This window comes from Apis cerana, linkage group LG12 (assembly GCF_029169275.1).
Source record: "Apis cerana isolate GH-2021 linkage group LG12, AcerK_1.0, whole genome shotgun sequence".
Lineage (NCBI taxonomy): Eukaryota > Metazoa > Arthropoda > Insecta > Hymenoptera > Apidae > Apis > Apis cerana.
In genome coordinates this window covers 2631244-2647224 of record NC_083863.1, presented here as the reverse complement: position 1 = coordinate 2647224, position 15981 = coordinate 2631244, and the positions used below count along the sequence as shown (strand labels likewise).

Genomic DNA, 15981 nt, shown 5'->3' with positions numbered 1-15981 from the left:
AATTAATTATAATTAAATCATAATAAATTTTGTTTAATCCATAAAAGTATATAATTTGAAACATTCTATAATTAAAGATTTCATCTTTAAAATATATATAAATAGAATAATATAATATAATATAATATATAAATAGAATAAAAAATATGCCAAATTTATAATCATTAAATTAAATATTTATTTGTTAAAAAAAAAATTTATATTCTCCGAAGAAAATAAAATATTTCTAATAATTTATAAAGTTCTCTCTATATTTTGTCCCAAAATTGTATACAGATATTCACATAATATTTAAAAAAAAATATAGTATTCAAACATTTTAAAAAGAAAATTCTCATATCTTGAAGAATTTTCTTATATTAGCAAAAAAAAAAAAAAATTTCAAAAAAATATTACAAGAATAGTTTGTTTTAGCAATTTCCAGGCCAATCCGGAAATTAGAAAGAAAAAAAAGCATGAAATCGACTATAATACTTAGACCACGATCAACGCGCTAATATTTTAAACGCGTCACCTAACTTCGCATGTTCATGCGTTCCTAATCATGAATCGGTAAATATAATATGTACCACGATGTACCCCGTTAAATTTCAAGAGGAGATCAAGAGAGAGTGGGGGAGAATTGAAAAGGGAGAAACAAAGGAAAAATGAGAGATAGAAAGAGAGAAAGAAGGATGGAATGGGGTTGAAGTAATACGATAGAAAGAGAAAAGATAATATGGTCTCGAGTAGGAAGGATGGAGTAAAGAGGAGGTGGTGGTCATCGATGGAGGTGGAGGAGGAGAAGATGGTGGAGGAACAGAACAGAAGGAGAAGGGGAGAGCGACATTCCAGAAGGCGGCGGCGGTGGTGGTTCTCGTGGGAAACCAAAGAGAGAGAGAGGAGAGAGATCTCGTCTCGAGAAGAGGTTGCGAGCCTTAAGGCACTGTTCTCATCTCCCGACAAGCGCGACAAGATCGACACAGAGAAACTTCTGCCTTAGTTGCTGCCGACATTTGTCGAATTTATGAGCGAATTTATTCCATGTCCAATTTTGCATATATATATTTGTTATAAAATATTATTAGAGAGAGTATTTTGAAGAAGAAAGTGTCGATATCTTAAATAGTTTTATCTTAAAAAAACTTACAGTGATTATGAAAAATATTTGTACAGCATTTTATTATAGTATTTATTATAATATTTATATAATAATTAATTGAATACATTTTATATGCTATAATTTTCACATGATTAATATAATTTAATATTAAAAATAATAAAATAAAAGAATATGATAAAAAATATTTCATTGAAAAGATTATGTGCAATTTTAATATTTTTTTATTATATTGCATAATAAATATCGCCATTAATATTATCTGTATAAATATTTGGAATTTATTATATAATAAAAATTTGATATAATTTAATAAAATAATCATATAGAAATTATATAAAAATCTAGTATTTAAATTAATATCTAGTATTTAATTATTTAAATATGTTTTTACTGTTTGATCAAATTTTTAGAAATTCAAAAAAAAAATTGATATAAAGATCGTGTTGCACTTAAAAGAAACATAGTGGTTTTAAAATCAGTGAAATGAATAAAAAACTAAAAACTTTTTATTAAAAATATATAATACATATAAAATAATTTATTTATAAATAAATAAAAATAATTGTCAAATATTTTATGATATTATAATTAAATATTATATTATATTAAAATGATGATGATGATGATATAATCTAAGAAATAAATGTAATTCTGTCTTCAATGAAATATAAAAGAAGATCAAAATTTATTCTACATTTTGGAAACTTTAAAATGTAAATTAAATTAAAATATTGATATTCTATTTATCATACTATAAAATTCTTATCATAATGAAATATAAAATAAGAAAATATAATTTATAAAAAAAATTTTGCAACAAATAAAAATAGCTATTCAAATATTTTTAAGAATAAATTTTTAAATATATCTATGATAATTGATTCAATAATATTTTTTATAATATTATATCAAAACAAATTGCATATTTTGAATAATTTGACTTTTTTTTTATTTATATACTAATTCTAATATTAATAAATTACAAATATCATATAATATTTTCTATTTCTTTATATTTATTTTAATAAAATATATTTACAACAAAATTTGCTAGGATTATAAATTTAAAAACACCAATTGATACATATTTTCAAAAATTAATTTAATACAAAATCAAATGTATCTATTAAAGTATTTCTCTGGAGTCCATATTGAGGACTGACAAGAAAGTTAAAAGTATTAAAATTTCAAGTATTCGTCCGAAGAATTTATCGTTCCATTAACCGAAACGTCCTGTAGAGGAAATTGGATACAGCATTATTCAGTGTTTCGGGTCGCGTGAACATTTATGGGTACATTTGATATATTAGTAGCAACAAACGATAGCTGCGCCCTCACATGAGTCGCCTTTTGTTTATTCGACTGGAATCGACTACTACTGCATTATTCTTCTCCGATAAAGTAACGTCAATGCACAGGATTGGTCGATGTAATGTGATTCCCTGCTGTAGAATGAAGAAAATGTGATTACGATTAAAGAAGCCCATGATCCCATTCAATATGCTTGCATAAAGAAGAATGAATTTAATCGACGAATAGAAATTATTGTCAAAACAAATCAAATTAATAAATATATGAAATAACTAAATTAAATTTTTATAATTGATGTCGAATTTATTAGATTTAATAAATTCTATTTTCATCTGTCATCGCCAAAATTATTAAATTAATAATTTAATTCAATAATAACATTGATTTTTTTAATGATATATTTTATTATTGCAATAATTTTATTTTTAATTTAATACAATAATTTAATTTATAACAATACTGATTTTTTTTTTATTATTGCTGATAATCTTACTTTTCTTCATAAAATATGCATTTTATGTTTATTATTTTCTAAAATATTTCATTAAAGGAATTTGTTTGACAAAGTCAGGGTTTTACAAAATCAATAATTATATGATAAAATTGGACATCAATTCTAGAAAGTTAACATTATATTTTATTTTTTTTTTGTTAAATAATGTACGAATAATTATTTGAATGAATAAAAATTCATTTTTTACGTTTCGTGCATATTTTGTATTACAAGAAACAACAAAACTTTCTTTATAGATAAATTCTATTGTATTATTTAAAATATTATTTCAATTAATTTATATATTAAAGATTTTGTGAGGAATTTTAAATAAAGTGTTACAATGACTCTATAAATCAATCTTTAAAATGAATTTTTTTCACGAAATGCGAGAAAATAATTTTAAGGTAAATAAATATAAAGAGAAAATGATTAACTTTATGAAATTTTGAATTATAAATGATTCAAGTTTACTATTCTCGACTTTTTTATAGAATTTATCACTGATAAGATAAATTCTCAATAATTTTAAATAGACTTTTTTATATTTCATTTTCATTTAATTTTTGATAAAACTGTTAGTTGCATAATAAGTTTTGTTTTTCAATGAGATTTGTTTCAAATATTATATGATTATGATTTAATAATTGCTCTTCTTTTTGTATTATTTTATTCACAAAGATTTTATTATATTTTTCAGTTTTCATTTTATACTTTTTAATTTGATAATTCTTTGGAACAAGAATTTTTTGTAATTTTATTTTAATATGCGAAAATACAATTTTTGCAATTATATAAAATTAATAAAAAAGTATTTTTTATATTAATAAAAAATTTTCATTTTTATAAATAAGTTATCTATTGAAACTTTTTATCTTACAAAAAAGTTATATAAAAAATAGAAAATAATTTTACAAATTTTACAAATTATTTTACAAATTATTTGAACAATAGTCTATATGTATTTAAATACACAATATGAGATATTTCATATTTATAAGGTCATTTTTTCAAGAATTCTTTCAAGAAATGAGAAGATAAATTTAATGATAAATAATAATCCATCTTTAATCCTTTTGTATGAATATTATATTAAAATAAAGTATAAGTAAATATAAGTAAAGTATAAGTAATATAAGTAAAATTTTATAATTAAAATATATTTTATATAAAATATATAGAATAATATATGGATAATAATATATACTTTTATATATATATATATATATATTAATATATATTAATAATATATTTTTTATATAAATAAAGAATATATAAAAATATATATAAAATATTTTATATTAATTATTTTATATTAATAATTTATGAAAAAAAAATGAAGAATTAATTCATTAAGCATTAGGCATTTATTGTATCTTCAAATTGTTTCTAAATATATGATACATTATTATGCATTTTAAAGAAAATGTTTCGTAAAATATAAACTTATATCAAACAAAAAGATTAAAATGAACTTTTATTATATTAATAATTTGGTTATATGAACCAACTCCCGACAGGTTCATAATCATAATTTACGAGACGTATCTATGAAACTCGATCATACAACGAGAATACCACGAAAAGACGTTTAGTTTAATGCGTTAATTAGTAGTTTAATGCGCAATTGTGTCGTAACAGATACCTATTTCAAATAGTCTCTTTATCTCACGCATGATTGCTCGCCATGCAATGACAGCATCAATGACAACGAGTCATCATGGTGTTATATAGTGGCAATAAAGCAGCTCATTATTATTATTTCCATCGTAAGGATCAAAGGCGTCTGAACGATGTGCTTCATAGCACGATAATTGGTTAGCGTGAGCATCGATATCGGCAATGACATGCACGTGCTTGATTACGCGAAAGGATAACGTCCAATTAAACGGCTCTCAGAAATCCAACACCAATTTACTAACGAAAATATTCATTTGTCTGATCGCCGACGTTGCATCTCTGAGTCTTGATCCTTGCTCTTGTCGAGAGAGCAATTGGAAAGTTATTATTAACTGAAATTGTTATTCATTAATGTTAATATTTATTGCTATCATTTTCTTATTTAAATATAATAAAATCGATAAAATTTATTTTAAATAATAGTTTAATAATAATTTAAAAATAATATTTTCCATAATATTATAATTTAATAATATCTCATATATTTCAATTGTTTATTTGGTTTTTATGGTATTAATAAATTGAAGAATTGATTATTTAAAAAAATTTATTTTATAATTGCAAATTTGTTTTTTAAATAAAATTACATAAAACATATATACATTAAAACATATATATTAAATATATAATGATTAATAATAATATGTAGTAATAATAATATGTATAATAATAGTATTAATAGATATTAATAATGATATTAATAATAAATATAAAATAGTATTAGTAACAAATATTAATAATATATCCGAATATTTGACGATGCATTTAAAAAAACATTTATTTTCATAAATTAAATATAAATATAAATAATAATATTTTTATTATTATAAAGCAAATAATAAATAATTTTGAAAAGTAATTCTAAAGTAATGCAATTTAATAATTTTTTAAAAGACTCAAAATTTTTCGAAAGATTTATTCTCATTTTTAATTAATTCTGTAGTAATTCTATAGTAAATAAATTTGAATACAATTTATAAGATAAAAAGAACTAAAATAATAAATAATATCTTAAAATTAATTAAATTATTATAATATTTTATTTTAAAAAATTGAATAATATTTTATTTTTAAATATTTTTATTTGACGTATGTAATGTAAAAAAAATTAATTTATGATTACGAAATTATCACGAATGATTATGAAATTATCATATTTTATACATTATTTTTAAATAATTTTTTATTAATTTATTCAAATAAAATAATAAATAATTCGATTAAAAATTTTAATAAAATCATATCTGAATAATTTTTATTTTGATCACAATAAATTATCAAAGAAAATTATCTTAAAATTATTATAAATTATAAATTATCTTAGAATTTATTAATTTATTTTTATAATGTGATTATATTTTTCAAAATTGTTCTCGTTTTAAACTATTTATCAAAAAAATTTCTATATTATGATAAATCTACTATAAAAGTAGTAAAAGTAATAAAGATAATTACATCATTATAATTAAAATATAATAAATATATGTTGATTTTGTGACAAATTTGTATTTCTATTACAATATTACCTATCTACAGTGTTGATACAAGAGAAAGTTATTTGAAAAATTTGAAAAATTATCTGTAAATTAAAATAGAAAATAAATAAAATAAGAAATGATTTTATGAGACGCAAATAAAGAAATAATTAAAAAAAAAAGTATACTACTCAAGCAAACGCGTGATTTGAAATAATATATAAATAAAACAATACGATAATAATATTTTATTTTAATAATTATTATTTTTCGAAATAATTAATTATTTTATTTTATAAATTATTATAGTATCGAATAATAAAATATTAATATAAATAATATTATTATAAATAATGAATTAAAATTTTTTAATTAAAACATAAATATAAATTTGCGAATAATAAAATGATATCTTGTTTTTTATATTTAAAAATTATATTTTTTCACAATTTTTGGCTTCGTCTGTCGTATTAAATTAACATAAACAATATTAATAATTATCAAGGAGTTTAAAAAAAAATTATATTTATGCTACAAAGATAAATACATCAAAGAATGCGAAAAGAAAGAAGACTCTAAGAAAAAAAATTAATTAAAAAATTTCTAAAAGAATGAAAATTACAAAAAAAAAGTTTATTTTATTATTTCAAGCAATTTCCAGAAAATTTCCACATTCTTTGGTTAGAAGAAAAAAAAAGAAAAAAATCGAAATCACAAAAGAAATTCACATGTTTTACAATTTTAATCAATTCCTATCCAGAAAATTCCTATATTCCTTCATCGGACAATTCACCACATTCTCTTGAAGCGACAAATACGAATTTCGTCAAGAATGTCACTGAACATTTAAACAAGACAAAGATGTGTCCAAATTGTACAATAAACATTTTTAACTAGCATTATGATGATATGAGCACATGCAAAGGAACACCCTGTATAAAACGAGGCGCAGAGGCATGCCAGGCAATGCGATGAGAAGAAGAAGGAGGGAAGAAGGTGGAGAGTTAATTGAATCCGAGCAGCGTATAAGTGGAATGGCCTATTCCTCCTCTGGTTCGCTCCTCTTATTCTTCTTTCTTCCCGCGTGCCTCTTCTCCTCCCATGCCCTTCTTCTTTCTTCTACCGTGTCTCCTTTGCCTTGTCTCGCGCCGTCCTTCGTAGCTCCTTGTACCCCCTTCGGGGTATCGAGGTGGATCGGTAGGTGGAAAGACGCCGGAGGATGGAGGGAGGAAGCATTCCTTTGTCTCTGCGCGCACGGACCTAGATCATATAGTATATAATGTATATAATGTGCATAAGAATGTACTACTATGTAAGGACTTGACTGCATTACACGTGCTTCTGCAAGTGTTGGTTGAGACTGAGATCATGTAACTCGTTTAAGTAAATTTATGAGAAATTTTTAGTATAAGTTAGATTTAAACTATTTTTAAACTTTGTATTGCAGAAAATTTAGTTTGTTGAATGAATCTTTATCTAATTTTTAGTACAGAATTAGATTTAAACTATCTTAATTGAAATTTAATTTATAAATTTAATTTAATTTATAGAAAAAAGATATAACTTTTAAAATAAATTAGATTTAAATTATCTTAATTAAGTTTATTGTAAATTTAATTCGTAAAGCTTAGTTAGTTCTAAAAACTTGATTTATTTTTTAGTATGAATTTAATTAAATTCATACTAAAAATAAATATTAATATAATATAATTAATATTATTATAATTTTTAAATAAATTATTTATTAATTACTTACTTGATTACTTTAAAGTTAAAATTTATATTATGGTTAGAGACAATTTAAAACTTAATTTAATTTTTATTATAAGATTTAAAAAATTTTTATTAAGTTTTATATTGTGGAAGATTTATAGGATAAAACTTTTTAATTAGACATTAAATAATGATTATGAACTAAAAAGTTAAATTTTTTTTTTTTTTTTGAGTATGTAGAGTCTAGAAGTAATAAAGATAATAAAAGGATAGTTAAAAGTAATAAGGATAATAAAATTTCTTTTGCATGAAATGCATAAATAAAACTTATATAATTAAAGATAAATGTTTTTAAAAAGAAATTATGTATCAAATTGAAAAAAAAATTCACATAAAGATATATCTATTAGAATTCATCTCAATAGAGATTTAATTTAATTTACTATTAGTAGATTTCAATCACTCTCAATATAAATTTCTATCATATATTATCTATATTAAATCATATCACGATATTCTTAATATAACTTTTTGTTTGCATTAATTTATTTATCCTTTTGCAAAATATTCCATATATTTATACATAAAAGAATTTTCTCTCTTATTTTTTTGCAGATATCTTAACTTAATTTTTATATGGATTAGATTTTCTTTTTTATTGAAAAATCATATTAAAGCAATATGTAAGTTACGTTCATCAAGTATGCACGAGCACCATACTGCGACATAATAAAAATGTATCTATGGATGTGACTTTAAAATAATATTCTCACTAGCATTCTCTCAAGAAGAATCTAAAGGAAGTTCTATTCACTTGATATATGATAAACTACGTTGCGAATTAGATTCGAATTTTTAATCATATGTCTAACAAGTCTAGATTCTAAGTTTTAAATTCTGAGAAAATTATATTGACAATTAATAATATAGTTGTAAAGTTATCAAAATATGTCAAGTCTTTTAATCTTAAAAGATCCAATTAATAGGATTAATATTAAAATTTCAAAATTTATTATAGACTAACTATAAAGATTTAATTCCTTTTTTATGCTATTCGTTAGCAATAATGACAGTTTCTTCATATCATATTTTCTCATATTTTACAAATAATAATATTTGAGTTTTACAAGTTTAATATATGAATTTATGAATACTCATAAATTTATTTAAAAATTCTTGATATAAGGAAAATCTCTAAAGAATAAAATCTCTAAAGAATAGGAATTCGGAATTAATATATATTATTAGTCATACAAAAATATATGTAATATTGAATATAACATCAAACTGCTATAACGTCAAAATTAACGAATATATAAGAATCATAAAAATTCGAAGATCATACACACTATGTTTACAAGTATTATAATAAAAATTATATTGATTCAAAATAGATTAATAATAAGTATATCGATACCGATTCTTTTCAAGATATATTTAAAAAGATTGGAAACAATTGAATAAATATTATTTTGTAATTTCTTTTAATAATCATAGATATGTCCATAATTTTATGATTTTTTGTTGTAAGAAGTAAGTAAGAATCGATACTGCTTGAGAAGCATCATAGCTTTGCTATCTTCGCTTCAACTTCTCCATCGTCAAAAATCTACCCGGTTTTGAGAATGTCGAGAATGATTTTTGTCGATGACAGTGGTGCTGGCTTCTCGCCGCGGGTGCCCACGGTTCAAGTATCCCTCGTTCACGCACTCCGCGTATTTGCGTACCCCGAAATAGCCGTACCTTCCCTGCTCCACGAGACGGCCCGGTGGACGAGGATGAGGACTTGGAAGAGGTGGACCAGTAGGGAGTTGGGGCGAGGGAGTGGGAACGGAGCGTGTATACCGCAAAACCAGTTCGCTGGTGAGTAAACAAAAAACGAGAAGAAGCCAACGCCGCGGCACGGCCTCGTTGTACGTTGCAAGGGGAAGAGAATCACTGCTTTATTGCTAATTCGAAGACATTCGCCCGGCAGAAATGAAATTTTATAGTCCGGCGTCACGGAGCGGGAGGGGCACCTGCGTCACCGAACATACATGGGAGCTGGTATACATCGGGCGCCCGATCCCTTGACTACGCTCCTGCCAGGACAAATGCCTTGACTGCGTGGATCATTCCGTGAGTCTCTTTGAATATCGCAATAGGATATCATCATTCACGCGATTCTATCATAATATTTTTTTGAAAATACAATTATCCAACTATCTTTTATCATAGATTCAACCTTTTTAATATGATAAGTCGAGACAGTGTGTTTTGATATAAAATAAAACAGTGAGCAAAAGTTGTAAATATTAGATATTTCGGAAATTCGAAGGTAAGATATTTAAATTTATATTGTTATTTCAATTGTTAATCAAACTGTTAGAAATTACATGTTTTTTTAACAAAATATATATTATAAAAATTTATATCGATAAAAAATTTGATTTTATAAAAAATAACAATAATTTAATTTTAAAATTAAAAAATAGCAATATTATATTATCTATATTATAAACAACTTTTGTATGAAAAAAATTACATTTAATAATTATATTTTTATTAATTATAACAATTTATTAATTATAAATAATAATTGTAATTAATATTTTGTATAATTTCTGCTATTTTAATCTTTTAAATTTATATAAAAAAATTTCATTTTTTTCCTTTATATTATTGTAGTAAGAAATTAATAGATTATTATTAATTATTAATAGACTAATAATGACAATTGAAATTTTTCATAAAAAATAAACTTTAGATATGCAAAAAAAAAATATACTATTTTAAGATGATATATCATAATAAATATAAGACCAATATTTGTAATATATAAAACTATAAATATTATATTGTTTACTAAAAATGTAATTTATTTCTCAGATAATTAAATATTATTCAATTCTTTATTATCCTATGTCGAAAAGAATTCTATTTTATTAATTTTTTAAAAGTTTTAATTAATACATAAAATAATTAAATAAAGAATATAATAATTTATTATCGGTTATAAAAGTATAAATATATGTAAATATATGTAAATATATATATATACAGATATATATAGATTGTTATTATCAAAATTATATCATTGTTATAAGATATATCCATTTTTTAAAAAAATTAAGAAAAATAATAATTTAAAATAATTTTGCATAATTTTATTTATACACAATTTATTTTATATTTATAAATTAAATAATTATATTTTGATCAATTGAAAATTAATTACTGATAAATTCATAAATGAAAATTCATTAATGAAAATTTATAAATAAATAATGCAAATCTATTCTTTAAAGTCTAATGAAATACTTAATAAATTAAAAATAAAATTTTGGAATATAGAAAAAATCAAATATAATTAAAAATTATAATTAAATTTAATCTAATTAGTTTAAAAGAATATAAGGATATTTTATTTTAAGATAATAAATAATTAAGGATATATCTAAGTAATAAATAATTATTTTCTACTATTTATAATAGAATTTTGTTAATAAACAAAATTTATTAACAAAACACAATAAATTCTTATAAAAATATTTATTTAATGAATTTATACATATTTGAATTTATAAAAACATGGATAAATTTAATGTTGTTATTTAAAATTTATGAATATTATATATTCACAATTAGACATGGTAAAATATTTCTAAAAATGATAATATTATTTCATAAATTTTTAACAATAAATAAAATTTAAGACTATATAATTTAATTGTTTCGATTTAATAAAACTTTTTAAATTAAGAGTAGAAAAAAAATTCATTTAAATTCATTGTAATGTATTTGAAACTTATTGCAACTTTTTAATATAATAATACACGAACTAATTTTTTTTTTAGTCTCTTTAAATTAATTTTCTTATATATTCTACTAATATAAATAAAAAATTATATAAAATTTTAATGTTTTTTTGAAATTTGATAACATAATTGTTAATACGTAAAATATTTGTATATTATAAATTATAATATAATTATAATATATAATAATAAATTATTACTGTAATATAAAGATAAAAATAGATTGACAATCATTATTGTTGATAATCATGTGCTAATAATAGATATTAAAAACATCGAAATATTTACTATTCTTGTCAATAACCTAATAAAAAATTTATTTATTTATTTATTTATAAATTTATTTATTATTTATTTATCATTATCATCAATTTATTTCGGTTTTATTTTAATTAATTATCAACTTTTTAAAGTTTAAAGTTTAAAGTTTAGTTTCTATTATTTATTTTATTATATTCTATTTATTATTCTATTATTTATTATTATATATTCTATTATTATTTTATTATAAATTGTTATACATTTTTTTTATATTCTCCAAAAAATATTAGTATTATTTCCTTCCTATATATCACATTTTTATTATATTTTTTCAATAATATCTTATTATAATTTAAAAATAAAAATAACAACATTTTTTTATTGTAGTTTAAGAATATAAATAATAAAACTTTTTGAGCAAAGCTAAAATTCATGTATTTTTGATATAATTATATTTATATAATAAATTATATATTTATATAATATGATAATATAATTAATATTTATATAAACTAATTTTTCTTACATAAATATCATTATTATTCCTATAAATATTCTTAATAATATATTTTATTATAATTTTATTATAACTCATATTTTATTATGATATATTACTTATCAAATATAAAAAACAATTGAACAAATTCAAATTTTTTAAATTTAATTTAATTTAAAATATATCGTCAATATTCAAATATAGATCCGCAAAAGTACCGAAGCATGAAGATCCTTAAATTATGAAAGAAGTGTTACTGAGAAATCTGACGATTATTTTCTCCGAAATCGTTCTCGGTTTCCAGCACGGTCTCGAGCGAGAAGACCCAGCGGGTGGCTCGCGTCACGAGAATGCAGCTCATAGCGGCGAAGCTCATTACGTTGGCGTGTGCGTAAGAACTTTGTACACGCGATGTAATCGCGCTGATGAAACTGACGCGTCGAACGACGCGCTATACGGCTCGTCAAATTAGTGAAAAACTCGTTTGTCTCTGTATTGTTAGACAAAGAAAAAAAAAACAAAACAAAAAAGAAAAAGAAAGAATATAAAATAAATAAATGAAATTCATTAACAGCAACAAAAAATCTCAAACATATTCGCAGAAGCATTCTTCGGAATAAAAGAATATGAGGATAAAAAAATAGTAGAATATTTCGATTATTTATCTTGAAGCAAGAAAAGTGTTGGTTTAAATCGCGTAGGAAGATCGGTCTGAGATTACGTCGCATACGGCAGCCGCTCAAGTGTCGCAGTTGCACGTCGTTAATGCGAGGCAGGTGCTAACGCGGAGAGAAAGAAACGATAGAGAGAAGGTGAAGGAGAAAGATGCGCTCGGATCCCGTCCTCCCCCTAATTGACAAATTGGAATCTTATTAGAAGCTCGTGATGCCGGAGGTACCCGAGGCAGGAGAAGCCTCGAGGGATCCTTTAGTAAGTAAGAGAAAGATCAAGTAGCATAAAAGAGAAAAAGAAAGAGAGAAAGATAGCGAGAGTAACCATGAAAGACAAGGAAAGAATGAGGGGCATAATGCGTGGATGGCACGACACTAACAGGTTGTACGACCCACAGTGGAACGGAGAAAAGTACCTTATGCTCGGCCTGCCGGCCGGCAGGCGAATGCCACCCAGGAAGCGTTCGCGCGTGCGCGATCTGTGTGGCCTCGGCTAGACTCAACCACCGGGTCCAGCCGAGGACGCACGAGCTCGCCCGATTTAGTACGAGGATGCCCGAAGCCGACGTGTGCTGGCCCACCCGGTAGAGCGCGCGCGTGCCGCATCCTGTGTGGTCTTACGCTCGCTTCTTCACTCTTCCTATTCTTCCTTACAGCCTATTTCCTCTCACTTATACTCTCGCTTCGTCCTTTTCCTCATCCTTCTCGCTTCGTCCATTTTCCACCATCTCTTTCATTTTTACATTCCTTTTTTTTCTTGCTCCTCGCGTCGTTTCCTTTTTTTTTCTTTTTTTTTTTGTTTCTCTCCATGCTCTTTTTTTTGTCTTTTTCTATGGATTCACTGCATTTTTCTCGTTTTCGCCGCTCATCTCTTTTCTCTTTCCTCTGTGGAATTCTTGCATGTTTCATTGCGAACTTCTTGTTCTTCACTCTTCTTCTTAGCCAACTTCTTTGATGTCGAGACACGTTACATACTCGTCTCTTCTTTCTCTCTCTTTGGATTGCGGGTACTTCCCCCGCTTCTCTTCTATCTCTTGCTACGACGTTGCTACACATGGTTCACGCTGTCTCTTGAGTCGGTCCGGGCCACGAAAATGAGGTGGCCCCGAAGACCGAAAGAGAGTAGAGGTGCTGACAGTGGCGTAAGTAACGAAGGATCGTGTAGATCGCGCGATATTGCCGCCAACAGAACTGCGAAATGGAATTCTAATTAGGTGGTCTCCTCGTTATATATATATGTGACAACTATGAAACGAGACGGCACGGGAATCTAAATGACAGGGCAATTTGTATACGATCATCGAGTTATTGTATATTTTTTCCTATTGTATCGTAAAATGGATGAATCTAAAAGGATTCATCGGATGTTTTCTATCGGTTGGAAAGAGTATTCTGTAGCTTCTTTGTTGTTTTTTCACGTTTGACTTCTTCTTCGATTGTCGTCATCGAAGATGATCCGCATAAAGAGGCGACACTTGAAAGAGACCATGCGTCTCCATTATTGCTATTCGGTGACTATTCGGAAACGGTTCTTTGGTGTCACGTTCACAAGGGCCATGTAGAATTTTATCTACGTCAGTGGGCAAAGAAAGAAGATGAGGTGGTAAGCCCACTCGACTTGTTCCACCTCTCCTTTCCCGCTTCTCGGTTTCCTTCGCACAGCTCGCCTCGACCACGTGCTAACTTACGAGCTACGATCTCTGTACCCTTCCACCTTTCTCTCTTCTTTCATCTTTCTTTCTATTATCTTTCATCCGTCTCTTTTCCTTCTCGCTCTCTCTCTTGCTTTCTTTCTCTTCTTACTTTTCTATGCTTCCATGTCTCCCTCCCACAGCCTTTTTTATCTGTCTTTGTCTCTTCTGTTTCTCTTTCAGATGATCCTGCTCTCTCTGCGCGCTGTTTCACTTTTTCGTTCTCCTCGGATTATTAATCCAACGACGATCCAAGAAGATCCGTGGCGTTTGCAGAGATTATAGGTTAAGAGTACGGGCAAAGTGCTGCTACATTAACAAGCATCAATAGGTCGACAGGACGAAGAAGTAATGGAATCATAAAATGTGATTTCGAGATCACGCTTCGTTCTCCTTTATCTATCTGATTGATAAAGTAATGAAACGGATGAGTATATGCAAGTGATTTTAAAAAAATTCACCCGTAGGCGATCTGTCAAATTGATTTTAACTTTGGCTTCTTTGGATTTTTCGCAATTATTTATATACTGTTATTTTAATATTATTTGAAATTTAATTTTTTTTAGTTATTGATTTGTTTAAATTATTGCAAATTACTAAAAAGAAATTCAAAATAGAGATAATATTCTTTTAAATAAAAATATTTTCTATCTTTTAAAATTATAATTCATAATTAGTAAATTATTGCAAAATAGATATTGACAAATTTTGATAAAATTTTGCTATAAAAATTAAAATATTAAAATTAAATTATATGTATGTGCTTTATATATATCTTATTGTAATATTATATTTTTTTGCCTTTTTTTATTATTATAAATAAATAAGAAAAAGTATAATGTTATTTTTCGACTTTTTTTTATTAATATTTTAATCAATAGCAAACTGATTGATGAAAATTAAAACTTTTCTTTTACAATTTCAATTCTTCAATTTTTACATATATATACATAGATATATATCTTTTTGGATTTCTCTATCATTTAAGTTTCATACATATTTACTCCCTTTTGTTTATTTTTCACATGGCTTCGCCTTCTTACCATATTTTTTTGGAAAAATCTAAAAATTCAGAGTAAGCAATGTTTAAAAGTTTTTCGTTCTTTAGTTTCCTTTTTCGATGCCCATGATTCGTCTGAAAACGTCGTAAAATGAACCGTAGTTAACTCTTTGACTATAAATGAAACTCGAATTATGATTTGTTATCAAAATATACAAATAGATTTGCTTTCTTATTTGTATAATATATTATACAAATATATATATATATATTAATTTTATTAAAATAAAC

The 15981-nt window shown here is 24.7% G+C and overlaps 1 long non-coding RNA gene across 2 annotated transcripts; it reads left to right on the top strand.

The window, feature by feature from the left end:
• Nucleotides 1–4243: 4243 nt before the first annotated feature.
• Nucleotides 4244–15534, top strand: LOC107993643 (uncharacterized). 2 transcript variants are annotated; one of them, XR_009832256.1, is made up of 4 exons: nt 4244–9637; nt 9750–10091; nt 12533–13258; nt 14874–15534. It is a non-coding gene; the product is annotated as an uncharacterized LOC107993643 (long non-coding RNA). The 2 variants fall into 2 exon arrangements; XR_009832255.1 differs by having other exon boundaries at nt 8171–10091.
• The last annotated feature ends 447 nt before the right edge of the window (nt 15535–15981 follow it).